The sequence below is a fragment of the Trachemys scripta genome, chromosome 1, assembly GCF_013100865.1.
Source record: "Trachemys scripta elegans isolate TJP31775 chromosome 1, CAS_Tse_1.0, whole genome shotgun sequence".
Taxonomy (NCBI): domain Eukaryota; kingdom Metazoa; phylum Chordata; order Testudines; family Emydidae; genus Trachemys; species Trachemys scripta.
In genome coordinates, this window is record NC_048298.1 from 184,071,202 (window position 1) to 184,092,987 (window position 21,786).

General features: G+C 44.8%; 1 protein-coding gene across 2 annotated transcripts in view; it reads right to left on the reverse strand.

The window, feature by feature from the left end:
• The window catches only part of TIAM1 (TIAM Rac1 associated GEF 1), a 263,548-nt gene extending 242,503 nt beyond the window's left edge, over positions 1 to 21,045 (reverse strand). For both annotated transcript variants that reach the window (XM_034793594.1, XM_034793574.1), the window contains exon 1: positions 20,895 to 21,045. The gene's annotated coding sequence lies outside the window, so the exon portion shown is untranslated. The remainder of the gene's footprint in view (positions 1 to 20,894) is intronic.
• Positions 21,046 to 21,786: the final 741 nt, after the last annotated feature.

A 21,786-nucleotide genomic window follows, 5' to 3' on the forward strand; every position in this document is an offset into this window, starting at 1 on the left:
CACGAAAGCTTATGCTCAAATAAATTGGTTCGTCTCTAAGGTGCCACAAGTATTCCTGTTCTTTTTGCGGATACAGACTAACACGGGTGCTACTCTGAAAGCTGATCTTAGAGTAGACCAAGCCACAGGGGTGTTAGCTATGTTAGGTCCAAGAGGGCAGAAGTGAGTGATGCAATTAGTGAGCTAATAAGCATCTCCACACACACATGCCTCAGTGGCAGTTTGTCCCCAGCAAGTCTTGAATGGCCAATCCCAATCACGTTGAGGCTTTAAACAGTTCAGATCATTTCATTCTTGATGTGCGACATCCAAACTCAATCTGGAATCTTTCCTGGATGAGGCTATAGACCAGTGGTCTCCAACCTTTTTATGCCCAAGATGACTTTTTGAATTTAAGGGCAACCCAGGATCTACCCCGCCCCATCCCTGAGGCCCAGCCCTTTCACTCCATCTCCCCCTCCCCATCACTCACTCTTCCCCACCCTCACTCACTTTCACCGGGCTGGGGTAGGGGTTCAGGAGGGGGTGTTGGCTTTGGTATAGGGCCAAAGGGTTCACCGTGTGGGAGGGGGCTCTGGGATGATCCTGGGGCAGGGAGTTGGGGTGCAGGAGGGGGTGAGGGGTGCAACTTCTGGAAGGGAGTTTGGGTGCAGGAAGGGGCTCTGGGCTGGGGCAGACTGTTGGGGTGCAGAGGGGGTACAGGGTGCTGGCTCTGGAAGGGGGACAGGGCTGGGGTTTGGGGTGCAGGAGGAGGCTCAGAGCTGGGGTGCAGCCTCCTGCCAGGGAATACTTACCTCCACCAGCTCCCAGTTGGCGGTGCAGGGTGGCTGCTGCTAAGGCAGGTTCCCTGCCTACCCCGGCCCCACGCCACTCCCGGAAGGGGCCAACATACCCCTGGTGGGAAAGGGGGCGGCACATGGCTCCGCACACTGCCCCTCACTGCAAGCACCTCCCCTGCAGCTCCCATTGGCCACAGCTCCCCATTCCCGGCCAATAGGAGCTGCGGGGGCGATCCTTGCAGGCAGAAGCAGCGCACGGAGGGAGACCCCTTCGCCCCTGGGGCCCTGCAGCAAGCAGGGAGCCTGGCTTAGTGGCAGCCCTGCTGTGTCGCCGGAGATCACAATTGACTGCAAGATCCTCTAGAATCGACCAGTCGATCACAATTGACTGGTTGGTGACCACTGCTATTGACTGTTGCCCTTTCTCATGTTAGCCCCTCTGGACATCATGTGCCAGATGACTTTGTGGTGACGTCACTAGAATTCCATCCAAAAAGCGGAAGGGAAGTGCATGCTCTGAAATCCAGACAGGATCATGGAAAGGGGATCGGCCTGGTGTGGACACATCCAGCAGCTTCATTAAACAAGAGGTGAAAATCAGCATTGGGTGCCAGTAATTCTTAAGGGACCCAACCCTCCACACACCGTGAAGAGGAAGAAGGCTCATAAGGACAGGTGAACTACTGTGTCGCGAGGTGGTTTCGGCAAAACCCAGACAGTCAAGTCAACTCTCCACATTGTGCACTAGCCCATTACTAGATCATAGCAGACTCTCCAGAGCAAGGATTTTGTCTTCCTATGTATTTGGACAGCACTTGGCATAACAGAGCCACAATCCTGCTGAACCATTGGAAGTCACCATAAGTAATAAGGGCACAATAATCGACTTGTTAAGTAGCACAAGGTGAGCATTAATGTTTGCATCATTGCTACCAAGGCTCTAAATTACTTCAGCCAGTCATAAGATAACATTAGTGCATGTCTCCACCATTGCAGCCACACTTATGGGACTTGTCTACACGGTGGGGTAATGCTCTCGGGGGAGGGGGGGGGATTTCTAAAGCAAACTAACTGGTTGCACATTAATTGGACCATGTAGACCCTGCTGGTGCACACTACAGGTTCCCTAGTGCGCTTTAACAGTACTGTTTCAAATAGCCCTACATTAAAGTGCCCCACCAGGTTCTACACAGACAAATTAATACACAACTTATTAGTGTGCTTTAGAAGTCACACCCCCATAGAACACATTACCTCACTGTATAGACAAGCCATATATAGGCTGTGTTTCTATTCTCAGATAGCCATCTAAAAATCATTCCAATACCCTCTGTCCAGTTGGCATGTTGGTTTCACAGTGATATTGTGTGTCCAGGAAGGAAATTTCTTTTAATTTACACTAAAAAAGTGCTAATTCTGATCTTACAAAAAGTAGAAACTAAGAAGTTATTACTTTCAAATTCTCCAATGATGTTAAAAAAAGGGGGGGGGGGGCGCTCATTTAAAATGATGTTTTGAAAACTTTGTCCACAAAGAAAACTGAAGTCTTTAGTTAAGTTTGAAATTTAAAACTACACTAACTTCAATTCATGAAAAAAGTCAGAGTTTTTCTCTCTCTCTCTCTCTATATATTATATATATATATATATACACACACACACACACACACTTAAAAAAATGGACACATGCACACTGACAATGTACTACAATGGTTTCAGAAGAATAATTACAACTAATCTACAACTTAAACCCCTAATCACTCTGAGTCAGGCAGCATCTCAGACACTTGCATTCAAGATTTTTTATTATTATTTTAATGCCACCATTAATAAGAAAATTAAACCACAAAAAATGCTCAAGTAGCATTAATGGTCTTATTACAAGACACAAGAAGTAAGGAAAAACACATCTGAGGACTTGTCTATAGTGGGTATTTGCCCCGGTTATAGCCATTGATACCAGTACAAACCCCCAAGCCTAGACAAGGCAAAGCTCCTATAAACCACAATTTCCACCACTGCAGCATACCTCCATTTGAAGAGCATGCAAACAGCTTTACCTGTCCAGCCTGGACATTTGCACTCATGCAGCTACTCCGGTGATTGAAATCCACATAGTAAACTGGGTAGAATAAGGGTGACATCTGGGACTTCATGTGCCTTAGCGTAGCAGAGATTTCCAAATAGTGAGCAAGTTTAAATATCCCATGCAATGCAATACTTAGTTATAGCCAGGATGCAGTGAGGGTGAGCAAGAAAACTGGTGTGGAGAATGCTGTTTCAGTCAAAATGCAACATTTCCTTGCTTTGCGGGTTTAAGTAAGACCTTCAACAGAGACTTTGGAATATTTTATTTCATCTGTTGTTAAACTGCCTGTGTGATAAGCCCTACAGCTAAAATTATAAATCTATAATTTGAATTTAGCTGCAATTCGGTGAATTCATATTCCAGTCATAAAGAGAAGTCTCCAATGTTGTCAACTGGCAACCATCATTACTCACTAGACAGCTTTGTTCTGAACTAGAAACCACAATTGCAAGCTGCGGTAATTGCTACCAAAGAGAAGACACTTATAACAGTCTTGCCATACAAAATACCCTCCAAGAAGAAACGTATCAGATAGACATGAAAGTCATATTCTTCTCTATTTGCATCTTATCTCCAGCAAAGAAGAAATAAAAGGATCTAATGAAGACTCTTGGAAACTATTTTAGGCTTAATGTACATTTAATTAAATAGTCTGTTCATTCGCTAATGAAAAAAATCTATAACTGTTTAAGAAAGCTACATTCAGAAGTGATGCAAAGCAATCAGTTTATCCTGAAACTACATACACTGCCACATTAATCCTAAATTAGTTCATCCCAACTGATGTTAAACAAAAAAAAAAAATTAATATTAATTGCCCACCTTATTTTCAAAAAGGGATCTTCGTACTTCAGCAAACCTCAAGAAAGAATTTATACAAAAAACAGATTTACTTGTCTGATCTTTTTGTATCCACTTAGTTATTTCGGCAGGTATGTGTATCTGCTGGAGTGTCTTTACTCACAACCAACTTCTCCGTTTGCTAGATACTGCAATGAATTCACAATCCTGTCTTTAAAGACTCTCAGCCTATAAACACAGAAATAAGTGAGATGCCACAGATTGAGAACTGTGGGTGAAATCCTGACTCCACTAAAGTCACTGGGAGCTCTTCCATTCCCCATAGGATTTAACTCTATAACTTCATCAAACATCCAGTAGAAGATAAGGAACAGGTAAGAAGAAATCCCTCAGTTAAACACCAATATACGTAATAATTAGTAAATGTAGCAAAATCTATGGAAGCCATGTGAGAAGTGCCTGACCAAACTGAACATAAAGAACTTTGTTCAAGAAATCATAACTTGGTGCTGACAATCCTTTCATTTCTGAAGAAAGATGATGATTGTGGTGACAATTCTCAGGGACCATAGGCAACTCAGAACTCCACAGCCTGTGTCAATTTGGCTCCAAACCTCACTATGCCAGTGATGATCTACTCCTGGCATCAAATAAGGATCAAGTGTCCATGCAGATATTACTGGATAAATCAACTGCCTTCAATACTACTGATCATGTGGGGGCGGGGTTTGATTGGTTTATGGATCTGAGGAAGAATAGATGAGGCTGCTTTAGGGCAGCTTTATTCTTTCCTCACTGAGCAACTGCTTTCCTGCTCTAAAGGCTCTCTCATGTGGGGTTCCTCTAGGCTCTCTCTCATCACTTATCTTGCTCAGTGTGTATACAGATGGGGCTGTTAGGAGGCATGAAATGAAGTGTTTTTAAGATGGAGATGATATTCCGCTTTCTCTCCATTTTGCCCTGCCTATGTGCAACTGGTTGACTCTCTCACTGCATGGTAGCAATTAGAGCCTGTTTGAGAACGAATAAGGCTGAGGTGATATTGGTAAGTTGTGGGAAAACGAGTCCTTGCCAGATCTTCTATCAGCCCCTCCAACTGAGAGTATGGTCTCCTGATTGTCAATGAAATTTACAAGTGGAGGATCTGTTGGACGGTCAGATAGTGACAGTCAGGTGGAAGGCTTCCCCCCCCCACCCCCTCTCTGAGGCAGGCCTCACTGCAATACTCCATGCTTTTGTTACTGCAAGATCAGACACAACAGCTCAGAAACTGAAGCTGGTGCAGAAAGTGACATCCCTTTTGTAAAGTGATGTGTCTCATTGGCAGCATGTGACAATAGTATCTCCACTGGCTGCCTAGTGGGCCTGCCCCATAAAAGTGTTCCATATGATCACTTCCTTGTCAAACCAACAGCTCTCCCTCAAAAAGAACTGTTCATGTTCCAGAGCTTCCATTAAATCTCATCACCCTGACCAACTATCTGAAAAACTCTTACTCTCTATCACTCCAGTCTCCTCTTCCAGCATGGTTACCCACCTGAACTCTCCTGTTCTTAACCAGTTCACCTCCTTCGTGCTCAGAAGACCATAACTTCCTCTCCCGCTGCTACAATGACACTCTGAAATCACATCCCCAGAACCGCTGTTGGTAGCAATGGCATCTCTCTAGTCTGAAGCTAAACCACAAAATCTGAAAATATCACTAGGCTCTGGATAAAACCTCCCTCTGGACTACTGTGACTCAGTATCATGTCCATAACTACTCACTGCACTAGCATTTACTCTGCAATGAGCTCCCTGCTCTTCTTCCACCTTGTCTCACCTCCCTGGAGAAAATTTGCATTTTGAATTTTGCAGATTTCAATTTTTCTATTTTTTATTTTTGAGATTTCTCACATGAAGTCATCATAACCATCCCCTCTGCAGTTGCAATCCTATCAACCCTCCACACTAATCCTTCCTAAAGAGCTTTCTACCCTCTTCTGGATATTAACACATTCTCAAACACCAGTCTTTCAATAAATAAAAGTAACTCATGCAAGATCCTATTCCCTCTCATCTTGTCTCATCCTGCCTGCCAACAACTCATCCACAGTTCTGTGTGCCACAGCAATAACTAGATATTTATTATGTCTGATACCTTCCCCAACCTCCTCAGAAGTCCTGCCATATCACCACCTCCTCAAAAATTCCCCTTGCACTTTCTTTCACTTGCTGTTGTCTCATTCTCTTCTCATCAAAGTCTTTAAGGGGAAAAAGGTCTTTGTTCCTCATCTTCCGAGAAAAACCTTCCCATTTGTAACTTCCGTAGTCCCGAGTCTGTCCTCCTACATGTGCTTTACAATCTCATAGAGCCCTGGTGTACTCTCATCCTTCTTCACCTACATATACTATAAACCATGACAGCTTTCTTGACTGCTGTCAGTTTGTCCCAATCTCAGAAAACTTGCTCTCTTGGTTTCACATATGCCAATCTAACCATTCCTTTGGTGACTGGCAAGGGACTCTCCTAACGTTCTCCAGTGATGTCTTTGCCCCATCCCACACCCTTTCTCAATCCATTCCAACTGATCTGCTCGGAGCATTTTTTAATTCAACCTTTGGTGCTGCTTCTGTGAAAACTATATCTAATTCTATATATGATCCAACATTTCAGCCCTCTCCTGACTTGTCTCCTTCAATCTCATCAGATCCTTCATTCACTTACACTTCCCCCACCACCAAACATTCAAAACTTACCTTAAAACCTGAAGTAGCAAGAAGAGTAACCAAAGCTTCATTATCCCACCCAACCTACTGCCTCCTTTCATATCTGCCCATGCTATCAGGAAAACATCTAACAACCTATTACTCTTGCCTTTACATTTCAGGAATGGAAATCTAAGAAAGCTACTTAATCCTTATTTATGCCTTCATGGCATTTTCATCTGTACTGGTGTAACATTTTTGTCCCTAAACCTCAACTTTCCAAGATGACGTAGTATGTTTCTTCATTTGATAAAGTAGCACCTGAAGTTTGTGAAAAGAGTGTTGTGCTAGGAGATGCAGAACTATTCTGCTGACTATCCTAAGAACCCAGACCAGAGCTTGTCTTCATTGCAACAGCTAGTTTGAGTTACTCCGCTCAAGCTAGCCTAGCGCAAGTAAGGCCGTCTACACTAGCAAGTTTTTGCGCAGTAAAGCAGCTTGCTATGCTGTAACTCTTGAGGTGTACACACTGCCAAGCCACTTAGTGCGCAGAAACTGCGCAGTTGCAGCGCTCTTAAACAAACAACCAAAAAACCACCCCAACGAGAGGCATAGAGCTTTCTGCGCCAGGGCTACAGCGCTGCGGTGCCAGTGTAGTGATTACAGCACTGCGATTGGTCTCCATGAGGTGTCCCACAATGCCTGTTCTCACCTCTCTGGTCATTGGTTTGAACTCTACTGCCCTGCCCTCAGGTGCCCAACCGTCATCCCCACCCTGTACATTCCTTTGCAAATTTGAAAGTCCCCTTCCTGTTTGCTCAGTGACGCATGCAGTGGTCTCAGTGCATCTTTCCAGTTCGCCACGCCTGCTCCATGCAGCAGGCGATCCTCCACTTGGAGCAATGCCGAGCTGCTGGACCCCATCAGCATTTGGGGAGAGGAGACTGCAGTCCCAGCTGTGCTCCAGCCGTAAGAATTATGATACCAACGGACAGATTTCATGATGCATGAATGAAAGGGGCCATGACCAGGACACACTGCAGTGTAGGGTAAAAGTGAAGAAGCTGTGGAACGCCTACCACAATGCGTGGGAGGCAAACTGCCACTCCGGTGCTGATTCTACAAAGAGCTGGACGCAATACTCGATGACAACCGCACCTCTACTGCGACGGCCCCTGGGGATACTTCATTGGCTCATGTGTCAGTTGAGAGTGGACCAAGCCAGGAGGAGGAAATCTTGGACGAAGAAGGGGAGGGGGACCCAGAAGCAGAGGATGGCTCAGACACCAGAGATGCATGCAGTCAGGAGCTCTTCTGTACCTCAGAGGAGGGTAGCCAGTCACAGCAGCCGGATCTTGGTGAAGCGCAAACAGGAGAGGAGGCCCCTGGTAAGTGGATCTGATTTTGGGAATTGCTGAAGTGAGTTGTTGGGGGCAGGAGGGTTGCAGAAAGCAGGCTTGTCTCCCACCGTATGCCTAGTCTGAGCGGCGGAACAGGCTGGTGATTGATTCCCTCACTTCACGGGAATCTCCCTCAGAGATCTCCAGGAAACTCTCATGGAGATCTGGGCAATCCACTGCCACAGGTTTCTCGGCAAAGCTGCTTTGTTTCTTGCCCCATTAACGGTAACTTTCCCATGCTACTTTGCCGCCCCCCACATCCTGCTGCTCTAGGCGACCGCCTAGGATCACCTAGTGGAAGCGCCAGCCCTGACAGCAGGGTCCGGGAAGAGTGATTTCCACTGCCCCTGCAGCTACTCACCATTTTGGGGATCTTGTGGCTCATGTGTGTTTGCCTGGGGTCAGCCAGTTAGTGACAGGTGTGAGAGTACTGGCTGTGTTTTAAAGCACTGAATCAGTGTTGTCTGTGTTGCAAACAATACTGCTTCTGTAAAGTGTTGCATTTAAACTTCACAGAGGTGACCTTGGGAGCCCAGCCTCCCTCTTTGTTATTGGTGGCAGAACTGCTGTGCAGAATTAGAAAGCGGCCAAGACTAGGAGGACTTTCTCTGTGAGGTTGTGGTGCACTCCACCGCCGAGAAACAGGAATTGAAGGAGTGGCGGGACAGCGAGAAGAGGAACCAAAAGGAAAACGTGGCACACCAGTAAGAAGCCCCAGAGCAGCTCTTAAACATTATGGAGCATCAAGTGGACACGCTCCAGGCAATACTAGCTCTTCAAACCAAGCAGCTCCGTGCCCGCCTGCCCCTGCAGCCGCTGTTGCAAAAAAACAAAAAACAAAACCACACCTCCTTCCCATGCATCCCCCACCCCCAAACACACTGTTATCAACCTCCTGGCTCCAGTCTCTACCTGCAGCATTCCACTCCTCCCTCCTCACAGTCCAGCAGTGTGGATTCCCACTGCACTCAATACCCATCCCTTTGCAGTTTGGCCCTGCTGAAGTACAGCACCCGCTGCATTGTACTCCAAAAGGAGAAGGTTGGATATGATACCTGGACATACACAAATCTGTAGCCGTCCCAGGACCCCTCCTCCTCTTGAGACCTTCCCATCTGCCATCCCATCCCCCTCCCTACTGAAGAATTTTTTTGTTTGACTCTCTCCTCCGGTTGTAGTTTAAAAAAAGAATTGTGTTGGCTTGAAAGCAATGTTTATTCTAAATGAAAGCAAAAAGAGCACTGCAAAGCAACATACAATAATGTTAAGCCCCCTTTTTGCATCATGTGCACCAATCACCTCCTAGCATTACAAGCACTGCAATCCCGAGCATAGCAACAAATATTAGTGGCTTTCAGCTTCAAATTGCTGCCTCAAGGCATCCCTGATCCTTATGGCCCCGTGCTGTGCCCCTCTAATAGCCCTGGTCTCTGGCTGTTCAAACTCAGTCTCCACGTGCTAAGCCTCTGCGATCCAGCCCTGAGTGAAGCTTTCACCCTTCCCTTCACAAATATTATGGAGTGTACAGCACGTGACTATAAGCATAGGAATATTGTCATTGGCAAGGTCCAGCTTCCCACACAGGCATCGCCAACGGGCTTTTAAATGGCCAATGGTAAACTCAGTCGTTCTGCACTTGCTCAGCCAGTTGTTGAACCGCTCCTTGCTGCTGTGAAGTTGCCCTGTGTATGGCTTCATAAGCCACAGCATTAAGGGGTAGGCAGGGTCTCCCAAGATCACAATGGGCATTTCGACTTCCGCTATGGTGATCCTCTGGTCTGGGAAGAAAGTCCCTGCTTGCAACTTCTTGAACAGTCTTGTGTTCCGAAAGATGCGCGCGTCATGCACCTTTCCAGACCAGCCTGCATTAATGTCCGTGAAACGCCCACGGTGATCCACAAGCACCTGGGGTATTTCTCAATGGTTCTCCTTGTGATTAATGTATTCGGTGGCTAGGTGGTCTGGTGCCAGAATTGAATGTGCGTGCCATCTATTGCCCCTCTGCAGTTAGGGAAGCCCATATGTGCAAAGCCATCCACAATGTCACCGTCTTTCGAAACAGGATGCAATTAATGGCCCTGCACACTTCCGTCAACATGAGTCTAACGGTCAACTTTCCCACTCTGAACTGGTTAGCGACCAATCGGTAGCAGTCTGAAGTAGCCAGCTTCTGCTGTGAAATCGCCACGCGCTTCTCCAGCAACAGGGCAGCTCTCATTCTCATGTCCTTGCACTGCAGGGCTGGTGCGAGCTCATCACACAGTCCCATGAATGTGGCTTTCCTCATGCGAAAGTTCTGCAGCCACTTATCATCCCAGTCGTGCATTTCAATGTGATCCCACCACAATTTCCCAAGCCCAAAAGCAGTGTTCCACTGTGGTCAGCACCTCCATGAATGCCACAAGCAATCAAGTGCCATAGCTACTACACATGGTAAGAGCAATATCACACTCCTCTTGCCTTTGCAGTTTAAGGAATAACTCCACTGCCACTCATGACATGTTGGTCAGAGCAAGCAGCATACTGGTCAGCAGTTCGGGATCCATTCCTGCTGCCCGAAAGAGGCAGGGCACGCAGTACACAAACTTTTGAAAGATGGCGCCAAACGCGGACGGAAGCACAGGAATTGCTGGGATGTGAAGCAATACATCATGGGGCATTGGGACAAGACCCAGGATGCCCCTCCACAAGTGTTAGCGGCAAAAGAGAAAAAAGGTGCTCTGTGGGATAGCTGCCCAGAGTCCATCGCTCCAAATACCGCTGCAAGTGTGAACACGCTATTGTGCAAACATCTGTCAGTGTGAACACACAACAGCGGTTTCCCTTCTGTGCTCTCTGAGCGGCGCAGTAGTTGCCGGAGCTGTAACTCTGCCAGTGTAGACGTGCCCTATGTACCAGACACCATGCTGCAAAACAGGAGCTACACTGAGTGGTTGAACTCAGAGTAACTGGATTAGCATCTGATGAGTTGTAACTCAACTGCTGCATCCCCAATGCATTATGAGCTCCAGAATCAGCAAGAGACAAGCTTCAACTACACCCTCTGACCAGCCAGCTAGCTCAAGCTTAAAGAACCACTTAAGTGGAGCCTCAGATGTTTGTGTGTGGATGGGAATCAGGTTAGGGGCAAAACAAATTATAGCCTGAGCTAACAATGCAGTAAAGACAAGCCCTAAAATCAGAGGAAACTAACAGGTAAGGATAAACTCTAGAAAAAGCCAAGTACTGTATAGGCTGAGGTTTCTGTTTCAGTTATCAGCAAAACCCTCAAGAAGGGGATAGCATCAGGGTGTGTGTACTATTGCATGAGCAGGATGAGCACTCCACCTGCTTATAGTGTGGTTCTGGTCTGACGAGTTAGTATTTACAAGTATCTTTTTACTCAGCAGATCTACTTCCTGTTGATATCAGATTATATACAATTACTTTAACAAGAGATTTTGCTATGTTACTGCTGTCAGCCCTACAGAAACAACTCTGCTCTTGGACAGTGATTGAGATGCTCTTCCGGCTTGCATATGGACAGCATTGATAAGTTCCTTTCGTAGGGCCCTGTTGTATTTAATTATGCACTTTATTATACCTGTGCAATCCCACTGAAGGCCTTAAGGTTGCGTAGCTATAATGGAGGGCAGAACTCCACCTGGAGAATATTTCTGCTGATGCTGCACAAGCCAAAAAATGAACACAGCTTCATATTCACGTCTTACACTGGTTCTTTCTATCTTGCAATAGTATTTGGGGGGAGGGGGGAAAGGAACACCACTAGTTGCCAGTTACTTCCATTAGCCTAGAAGCTTGAATGGAAGGCAGCCTAAGACACCAGATGAAAAAGCCAGGCTATAGGCTATATATTAACCAAGCATCGAGGAGCCTCCACAGACCAGCGTTTAGAGGATGGGGGTGGGGAAGAAGTATACCCAGAGAAAAGTGAGTGAGAATTAAGAAGAAAAGATGAATGAAAACATTCCAGACCTTGAGATTCCAGTGAAATAAATCTACAAAGTGGTGTTGCAATCCAGGAAATCAATTCACTTCCAGTCACTCCCAAGGCAAGTTAACCTCACAGAAAACTACTTCAATGGGAGAAAAAGCAGACTAGGGAAGTGAGAAAAAGATTAAGTCTGGAAAAGTCAGAGACAGCATTCATGCACAACATTCTGCTGAAGTAATTTCATGTCTGAAAGGGTAACACTGAGGTCTCTTTCTGCAAACAAAGTGATGGAGTATCATGTACTGTGAGAGTCCTGGCTAGACCCAGGACAAAGTACCATCAGCCTGCAGTGGGCAGGTGAAAAAAGCAGATGGCTGAGACACAGGGAAGTGAACTGAGGGAAAGCCACGGAAATACACCAAATATTCAAACTGCCATATCCAACTAGAACAGGCAACAACCACCATGTATGAACTCCTATAGTAGATCTACAGACTCACTGCAGCTAGAAACAGACTGTAAAGGGCACCCAGAAACTTCAGATAAACTTTGCTTTTCCAACTCATTCTTTCCACAGAATTAGCGATCCCAAGGAGAATCAGAATGCTTCTGAATTAACAGTGGCATTTATGAGAAAGGAAAACAGATATTTTTGGGACACTTGCTGCATTTCAGAAAGACAGTTTATATCTTTAGCTCTGAGTGAAGCTTTGCAGATAATACATTTCTCAACTTATTGTTGGACATTTCCTCCAAAGCTTTATTGCCGTAATAAGCTACTCAGTCAAAGGGTAATCAAGTTAATGTGTATGAGAACTACTTTGCATTAAATTAAGCCTAATGTTCTGAGGGGGAAAAAAATCATTGTCCTTCAATAAATAATGTGATTACCTGAAGTAAAATAGAATTGTCAATAAACCATTGCTCAATGAGATGTCACAAATAACGAAGGCAAAAACACCTTTAAAATCCATGACAGTATTTCAGTAATGACATTCTAATTTTGCTTGAGATATTTCCATAACTATTTTCAGTTGCTTGGAGCTGAAACTTTCCTGGATTAAGAAAAAAATGATTGTGTGTATTTGTTTTGGGGTTGTTGTTTTTAAATCAGTTAATCTGATTTTAAGATTATCCCCTGATTAAATTAACTATCGGGAGGAAAACTGTGTAATAAGAGTTGGAACAGAGTGGGTGAAGAAAGAAGAAATTACATAGAAAGATGTACTGAATTCTATGAAGCAGTAACCTTTTTGCATGATAAAATGTAATTCTTTTGTTTACAGGATAGATAGCCCTTAGTTTAAGTACCTATAGTATTCAAAGCACTGAAATTGTTACTTTTGTATTATTGCACTTCGGGCTTTAAGTTTTATAATAAACGTAAGGATTTTCTGTTGAAGATAGAACTACTACTACTAACTTTAAATGGTTTGGTTTTTAAACTTCAAAGTTGATACATATGAAGACCTTAGTGATGATGGGATATTGTGTCTTATTTGAAGAAGTGTTTGGGGTTTTTAAAGCTAGATTTATTAATATATCTGAAAACTGTTCTGCCTATATGCAGGTGATTACTTTCCTTGCCTATTTCGGCAAGCAAGGAAGTCTGATACTCTAGAACTTCTGCAGTTATCCCCGGAGATCTTTAGAAAATTTAAACAACCTGGTCTCTCACCCTTTGCCTATCTTCATCTCTTTTAAAATTGTATTCTATTTGAGACAGGAACTGTCTTCCTCTGTTTAGAGTATATATCTTTTTATAAAGAGTTTGGACCTATTATCCTCTGAGCCTTACCCAATGACTCTTTACCACCCTCTTTCTGTTTATTATTTCAGGAAGACCCTAGGCAGCAGAACCTCAGCTGTGTAAGTTGTCAATGACAAATTGACATCAGAAGCTGAGGACCTGCCCCGGGAGTGTGACGAGTCCCTCTCATTCTCCTCCATTCCTCAATGGTGGCATTTATGCTTAAAATAAGAGTTGAGTTTCTTTTGTAATACTAATGGAAAGGGCCCTATCAAATTAGCAGTCCATTCTGGTCAATTTCACGGTTATAGGGTTTTTAAGATAGTAAATTTCATGATTTCAGCTATTTAAATCTGAAATTTCACGATGTTGTAATTGTAGGGGTCCTGACCCAAAAAGGAGTTGTGGGCAGGGGTGGGAGGTGGTCACAAGGTTATTGTAGGGGTGGGTTGCAGTACTGCTACCCTTACTTAAGCGCTGCTGCTGGCAGCGACCCTGTCTTCAGAGCTGGGCAGCTAGAGAGCGGTAGCTGCTGCCTAGGAGCCCAGCTCTGAAGGCGGAGCCGCCACTAGCAGCAGTGCGGAAATAAAAATGGCATGGTACGGTATTGCTACCCTTACTTCTGTGCTGCTGCTGACGGGGCACAGACTTCAGAACTGGGCACCTGCCCAACAGCCGCTGCTCTCCAGCCGCCCAGCTATGAAGACAGCGCAGAAGTAAGGATCACAATACTACAACCCCCCCTAAAATAACCTTGCAACCCCCCTGCAACTTCCTTTTGGGTTAGAGCCCCCAATTTGAGAAATGCTAGTCTCCCCCATGAAATCTGCAAAGTACAGGAAAAAGCACACAAAAGACCAGATTTCACAGGCCGTGATGTGTTTTTCATGGCCATGAATTTGGTAAGGCCCTACTTATGGATTAGGTATCTTGTTCCAACTATCTCAGTCTTCAGCCCCAATAGTCTGCTCCTCATAAGGGTTGGCTTGAGGCACTTCAAAAATTAATGGAGAGAGAAGAGAAAAAGGTGTACTTGCAGACTGCAATGGAAAGAAGCAAACTTAAATGTGCTAGTGCCAAGATATAAACACATTTTCTGAGTGAAGGTGCTGATGTTGGTAGACAGACTACTCCAATTAAGTTGATTGCAGAGGGCACAATGATGGGTTCTGAATACACAAGAAAGTAAACACATGGATCTTACTCTAGTAAACATTATATTTGGCTCTTCTCCCAGGCGGTTTATTACTACTGGCCTCTGCTATCTCACCCAACATGCAATATCCCTACTATGCAGGGTGGATAATAGCTATTGAAGAGTAACCTGCTGCCTTGCAAATAAATTCAGATTCTTAATCTGCACAATGCAGTTAAATTTGGGCCCATTGTGGTGAGAATATAATCCATATATTTTGCTCAAAGACATCTAGTTGAGAGTCAAAGGTATTTAAACTGGTCAGCCTACTTCAAGACAATACCAGCTACTGTTTTAATCAGTGAGGTAGTTTGTTTCTATAATTGGGCAGCGTATCAAAGATGATGATTGGGTTTAAATTTCATTTAAAAATCAACTCATGGGAGAAGAATCATGCTCCCCATTCTATTTAGCTAAAACCGTAGGCTGCTGACAATCTGGAAGGGGATGGGCACGCTGTAATACACAAGCCACACCAACGGAATACATATGCATAGAAAAGAACACACACTGACCTGGAAGGTTACTAACAAAAATAGAAAGCAAGACCCTAGAGGCAACCCCATTTGTAACACCCTTGTGTCTCAGCTAGCAATTTTCAAGGAAGCCTTCTTCCTAAGAGTCCCCAGGTAACCAGCAAACCACTTTATGGAACTGCTGCTAATACCAATTCTTGAGTTTTAAGTGAAGCTGACTAAATAAAATGACTCCGACTGGAAGTTGGTAAAAATTCCTCTTGGAATATGGAGGGTGTCCATATTGCTTATACAGCCGCTGTTTTGAAAGTAACTGACTTGAAATACAGTGGTAGAATGGCTAGTTCTATAAGCTAAGGTCCTAGTCAGCACTTCAGTGAAAAACCTCTAAGGAAAAGGGACTGTAGAACACTTATCTTTTCTGCAAAGAAACCCTCTTGCTTAGAGGCTTCAAAGAGAACTACTAATAGACAAAGCAGATTATCCTTTAGCTCAATAGGTAGCCCCACTGATTTTGGATACAAGACATTTCCAGTTCAATTCCTTTTTGGAATGGATTCCTCAGCGATAAGGAGAATCTTTCATTTGATGTTTACTGACTTGGCTACCTTTTGATTCACATCAGGCTTTCTAACTTTTACTCATTCTTGCTAGAATGCACTTATTTCATTAGTTCTTATTACAGTTATGGTTGAGATGGCATTCATTCTATGCTTTTATTTTTAAGTGGTTTATGCTGTAACTAAGATATGAAAAATGTCAGTCCCCAAAATGCTTGTTCTCAACCCAGAAGTGAATTTTATTTGAAAGACTGAAAATCTGCTTGCTCGCTTAAAGTTTATACATATTCAGATAAATGCAAGTGCATTTCTAACGCATTACTTACTAAAAACTCTTCTTAAAGATTCCTTTTTAAAAAACAGGAAAATTAAATATGCTAACACCCCATTAGAGTTAAAATGGCAAAACCATTCAAAGTTTAGAAGCTCTGGAAAACATCTTCCAGCCACTTTGCATATATGCATTAAGCTTCACACTACACATGGGAATATTTATACAACACCATAAGTTTACATGACAAACACTTTACAAATCAAAACCATAATTCCTACTCCAAAGATTTTATAATCTAACTCAGACAAAAGGCACAAGGCAACAGTGCAGGTGCAGGACAGTGTGAAGCCACCACTGGTGAGGAAGGCTTCAGGTAAGGAGGAATGGGTTTCACATAAAGAACCAAGGGCAGGAAGCGTCTCATTTTTAGATTGCAAGACATTCATGGCAGGGACTGCTGCTTCCTATACATTTGTACAGTGCCTAGCACAGTGTGAACACAGCTGGAAACAGATGCATAAGACAATGAAAGGATGTGAAGGAAGACAAAAGGCACTTGGACAAGTAGTGATTTTTTCAAAGGCATGCATGCACCTGCTGTATTGAGAGTAGGAGGTGGCTCAAAAGGAGGCATGAAGCTCAGAGTGGGAGCAGGAGGCAGAGAGAGCAATAAAATGAGAAAGGAAGGAGCTAGAAAGGAGAGTGGGAGGAATAAGAGCAAAATGTGAGCAGGGAGGAGTATTTGATTTGGTAAAAGCACAAGAAGCTAAATAAGAAATGGAAAATATTACATATGTGCAAGGGGGCCGGAGTAATAGTTGCTGTGGAAACCATAACTTTGAATTCTGGTGCTAAAAAGCTAGTTCTATCGATCTAGTTATTTATACCATGCTCATCACTGTCGCAGGAACACCTAGTTCTTGAATAATCGACATTGTGTAGTGTAGCTTATCAATTAGCGAATACTGCAATGAATAGCTGTTAAATCCAGTATCAAACAGTTCTTTTTAACTTCCAAAAGTACTGATCTCTTGAACCAGATATCATGTAGGGTAATGGGGGATTATTTGCATTCAGGGTTACTGAATGGTTATGCTGTATAGCCACAACAAATGATTCTGAACACATCAGAAAAAGTGTACAGTAAGTTGTTCATGTCTCCCTCTTCCAAAAACAGACCCTAGAGCTGGGTCATTCAATAGATTAAGCAGGATTTACAGAAATCCATTCTAACAGATTAATCAGTGAATCCTAAAAGACTTCTTAAGGAGGCAGTTTGTCAGCTTATTTATTTTAACCCAAAACATAGTCGGCATTGTTTTGAAAAAAAAAACAAGGAGTCCGGTGGCACCTTAAAGATTAACAGATTTATTTGGGCATAAGCTTTCATGGGTAAAACCCCCACTTTTTCAGATGCATGGAGATCTGAAGAAGTGTTTTTTTTACCCACAAAAGCTTATGCCCAAATAAATCTGTTAATCTTTAAGGTGCCTCCGGACTCCTCGTTTTTGTGGATACAGACTAACACAGCTACCCCTCTGATAATTGTTTGAATACACACACAGCCAAATTCTGAAGCCCCTAGTCATTACTCAGGTCATATTTTCATTAAAGCTAAGGTGAGTTTTACCTGTGTAATGGCCAAGTAAGGACACCAGAATATGGCTATTAATGACACACAAAGACATCACTCAAGATCACTAATACAAAACCAGAGCAATGAAAGGCCACAAGAGTAAATTATCCTGTTGGAGAAGGCATTATACCCCATGACCATAAATGCCTAATTTGATAGAATTCCCTACCCTAACTTGTCCCTCAACTCTCCTTGAGCTATGCTGCCCACAAAAATTCCTACAGCCTTAATAAGACTAGAGTAGCCCTTGTGTGAGCATCCTCATACCAGAGAGACAAGTCCTGTATATGAAATTCCTCCTCTTCTATACACAACTGGTGGGAAGTTACAGAGAAGGTACCCAAAAAGTGCTGATGGAGTGGCCTTGCTCCTAGCAAAGTAGAACGTCATTCTCGAAACACACACATTGAGTCAGTCCAATTATTATTATTTAGTAGTTGCCAAGGTCCCCACCAAGATGAGGTCCCCATTATACTAGGCACAGTACAAACACATAGCAAGAGACGATCCCTGCAGGACAGACTTTACAATCTAAGTAGAAAAAAAAACTATCCACTAGATTACACTGCCTCCTAATGAGCCCAACTGTCATATGTAGTATGATAAGAAGAGCAATCTGGTTGAATAAACTGACTCCGCCAGGGAGAGGGCAGACTAGGGTTTTACATGGACACTAGCAAGGAGCAAATACTCAGAACAGGGACTCCTCCTGCTGTTTACCCAGAAAGCAGCTTTCTGCTGGATAGGGCCCATATAGTTAAAATGAAACTAAGCCTCATTTGCCCTTGTTCAATAAATTATATCATGCTGTTGAAGTGCCATTGAAATTGGCAGCAGCTTTTCCATAATACAGGAAGAAAAGTAGGTGCTCTTATCACAAATTAGGCACCAGAAGTAATCACTCAACAGATCTGAGTTTTTCATAATTATTTTAATTTACAGTATTTAGTATTATGGATGTAAAGAACTGCTTGACAACTATTAAATATGCATTTTCCAGTTTGGCTGGTGAAGATGAAAACTACTACAGAACTAGAAATATTAGTGGGAAGGGGCTTCTAAAATAAAGAAAAGTCAACTCTTCTCTAAAAGTTTTCATTCCTGAATTCTTTGTGACCTTATGCAAAACACTGCACTTCAGTTGCTCAGAGAAATTAAGGACCCTCTTGTGCAATCTCAAGATTATACTTATGCACATAATCTCAGCCTTAAATGGAACTACTCGCATAAGTAAGTGCTCACTAATTTAATGGTTGCACAAGCAGACCCTAAAAGTAGTAATTTAAGTCATTTTCACTTATTTAGATCCTGATCCGGCAAAGACTTGCTTACGTTTATACACAGTGAATAGTCCCACTGACTTTAATGGAGTACTCACCATGTTAACATTTAAGCACATTCTTCAATGTTTGCAGCATCAGGGCCATGATATATGTAATGTTGAGATATAGTAAATTTAGGATTTTGTAAATTTTGTATATTATTTATATATATATATATATATATATATATATATATATATATATATATGGAATAACTATCCTAGAGTAGAGCAAAACAAGTGAAGTTCAACTTCTTTTTAGAACCTTGACTTTCCTAGATTTTATATGCATCAGAGAAACTATTTTCTACATTCAGAGGTCTACTCCACCCCGCCCTCCATCATGCATGTGCATAATTCCATTTTACCACTAACACATCCCTTGAAGGAGTAATCCATTTACAGTCTTCCAAGTTATACATTAGAAACTAGATATGCAAATATATTCATATGCAGCAGCACACATTCTCTGTTCAATATCTACTAAACAACTTGTGTCAAAGTATACACTTTAACTGCATTGTTTTAGCATTTCCATGTAGTAATCAAACAATATACAGAATACTGAAGTTATGATTTTTACAATGCTTAACTTATCTGCACGGTATTTTTCAAAGGTAAAGAGAGAAGGGGATTTAGACTGTATTCACTGACATATGACAAGTAAAATCAAAATGAAACCCACACAGCAAATATCATGTTCTTCACATTATTTATATACAGGTCTCAAAGTAGTGCTATTCTACCTGACTGCATAGCTAGACAGACAATTTTTTTAAAGGCAGCTTATGGCAAGATGGTCACAAGTTTGACAGCTTTTTTAAGCAGTCATTTTGAAAGTTGGAATCCTGAAACTTGTAAGGGCAGACTCTGGTACCATGATCCAGTGCAGACCCTGAAACAAGATGCATTATTCTCAGTGGTCCAAAATCTTTAAAAACAAGCTCACTGAAATACATATTTGCATACCTCTGCATCATCCGCTCTCAAAAGGGAGCTTAAGAAATTGACAACTAGTAAACAATCTCTTACCAGCTTGTCAACCACTTTGAGGACCAGTTAAGGCGATCTCAGTATGAACGCTATTCACTGATTATGCCCACAGCTGAAGACTGTAAACAAAAGCAGGCCCCGGCGAGCAGGACAGGAGGACGGCGCCGGCAGCTTGCAGTAGCATAATGAATAAGTGGCATGGTGATTCGAGTGGTAAAGTCCTCCATAGGCATCCTAATGTACAATGCCCGCGGCGCGTACACCCCGCAGAACCACACACATAAAGGACGTATCCCGCCACACCAAATAACCACGAACAAATGTTGGCTTTGATCTTTGACAAATTCAGATGTAAATGAGGGGAAGGGATTATGGGGTGGAGGGGGGTTAAACAATTTTCCCTTCTGCGCTGCTCACCCAGCTCCATCTGTGCCAATACCCCTCTGCGAACAAGGAATCCTCCGATCCCATTGTCATTGTGGCAAATATTTACCTACCAGCTCCAGTCCGCATCGCGCTTTTGCACGACAACCCCGAGGTTACGGGCAAGCCACTCGCTCCGCAGTCCGCACCCCCACCCCTAACCCCGGGCTGGCGTCTCCGTAAGCAGCTCCGGGCTCAGCGATACACTGGAGCCGAGAACTCCCCCCTCCAGCGCCACTATAGAGCGAGCTCCCCTCCCGCTAGGGAGAGCAGGAGAAAACAGCCTCCCCTGCTGCATCCGACCCAGGCGTCCTCCAGCTACAGCTGCTCTGTCTGGCTGCAGCCTCCTCACTCACCGCCGGGCCCCTTTCCCCCCCAAGCCCTACCGCAGCCGCCGAGCCCAGCCCGGGGAAACACACAATGCCAAGCACGGTGTCACCCCGCTCTCGCCAGCGCTAGGACCCGGAGAGCGGTGGCTGGGGCGGGCAGCAGGGCATGACAATACGGGCAGCTTCCCCAGTGCATCCCCTGCTCGTGCGGCTCGCCCAGATGCCCGGCTCCGGCCCCCCGACCTACCTGCCATGGCTCGGTCCTGCCGCCGGCCTGGCCCTGAGCCAGCCGCGGGGGGAAGGGGGCGCACACCGTGAGAAGGAGCCTGAGCAGCTGCTGCTGCCACCACCGCCGCTCACACCGCGTCCCTACCAATAGCAGCTGCTGCCATATTGTTACGGCAGGCGCTGCGAAGGGCGGGGCCAGCTGGCTCCTTGGATACCGAACGCCATTGGCTGCCCCGCCGCTCAGTCTGACCCAGGCGGGCCAATGAGGGGAGCTGGCGGCGAACAGCGGGGCGTTCGGAGTTGGAATGTTGGGTTGGGTGACAATAGCGCACGCGGCGCTCAGGTGGGGAGGAGGGGCGGGACCCCTGTGAAGGGGGCCTGTCCCACGGGGCAGGGGGCTCCCCCGCCGACCACGTGCCTTGCGACGTTCCGAACGCTGGGGGAACCTGTCCCAAAAGCGGACCCCCGACCAGCGGGGCTGCGGAGCTGCCTATCAATCTCACGTGCCCCCTAGCCAGTCAAAGCCAAGGGAGGGGTGAGATGAAGTTAGCGCGCGCGGCGCGGGGACCCTGCGGGATTGGCTGCCTGCGGGGAGCTCTGCCCCGCCTTCTCGGCCCGAGGTGGGGGCAGTAAACAGACCCAGCCTGTAACACGTGGGCAGCTGTGGCAGCGCCGCCTACAGGGGGCAGGGTGCGCGCGCTTAGCCCCTGGGACAGGCGCCCCGGGGCCCCAGCGCTGTCCAGGGCTCACGCGCTGGGACCCTGCCAGCGAGACCGACTCAGAGCCCAGCCCAGTCATTGGTATCACCGGGCTCTGGGCTGGCAGTGCTCAGGAGCCAGCCTTTAGTGTACAGGGCTGAACAAAGTAATATATTCCTCAGTCCCTCTCTCTTCCATCCTCCAGCTGTGTGC